The sequence below is a fragment of the Juglans regia genome, chromosome 3, assembly GCF_001411555.2.
Source record: "Juglans regia cultivar Chandler chromosome 3, Walnut 2.0, whole genome shotgun sequence".
Lineage (NCBI taxonomy): Eukaryota > Viridiplantae > Streptophyta > Magnoliopsida > Fagales > Juglandaceae > Juglans > Juglans regia.
The window spans coordinates 24,584,549-24,585,418 of NC_049903.1; the positions used below are offsets into that span (position 1 = coordinate 24,584,549).

Here is an 870-nt window from a genome sequence, read left to right on the forward strand (position 1 = left end):
AATATAACAATCTCACATGTAAATAAAAATCTCATAAGTATAATCTATGATTTAGATCTAGACCCTGTTATAAAACTGACCTCTGGAGCTCTCTCTCCATTTGGCTCAAGAGTTTTTAACTTTAAAACCGAAACCAAAATACACAATTGATAAGGTCGCATAAATGTGCTTACAATATCTCATCCACAAAAAAATATAGTCATTAATTGGAAAGCATCCTCAGAAAATATGCTTATAGTTGTCATCAAATTGGACAATCAGGTCTCAAAGATTTCACGTTATCATTGGAGCCATATGCTAAGATATTTAGAGAAGGTAACATATGTAATGGTAACTACAAATAATTAGCAGAAAACAAGAGACAACTTCAGGAACAACCAAATCTAAGTGAAAATTTTAATGAAGGAAGAATGGAAGGAAACACCCTCGATCCATGGGCTATCAGATCAAAGGCATCCAAATAAGAGGCATATTCGAATACATATAGCACAAACAGAAATATATAACAACCAAATATAAAAGTTTCATCACTGTCTACTATAATCCAACACTGCCTGCTATAATATATAACACCCAAAATATGATCCAACAGATGGTAGTGCTTCACAACAAGTTTCATCACTTGAATAAAAAATATATAACACCCAAAATATAAAAGTTTCATGAGTACAACATTCACATATAGTTGCTGCCAACAGTCACATATACCCATATTTAAAGTCCAAAATAATAAAAGGCCACAAAATAGCATAGGCAATAGTTGTTGCCCAGCCACATGTATTTCAACCATATGTGACTACCCAGCTACTAAAACCAATTGTAAAGTGTTTAATTACAATATTAAGTGGATAAGAACAAAATCCCAAAACA

At 32.3% G+C, this 870-nt stretch overlaps 1 non-coding gene across 1 annotated transcript; it reads right to left on the reverse strand.

The window, feature by feature from the left end:
• Positions 1 to 215: 215 nt before the first annotated feature.
• On the reverse strand, positions 216 to 289 carry LOC118348111. Its single transcript, XR_004801256.1, has one exon. It is a non-coding gene; the product is annotated as a small nucleolar RNA R66 (small nucleolar RNA).
• Between the last annotated feature and the right edge of the window lie 581 nt (positions 290 to 870).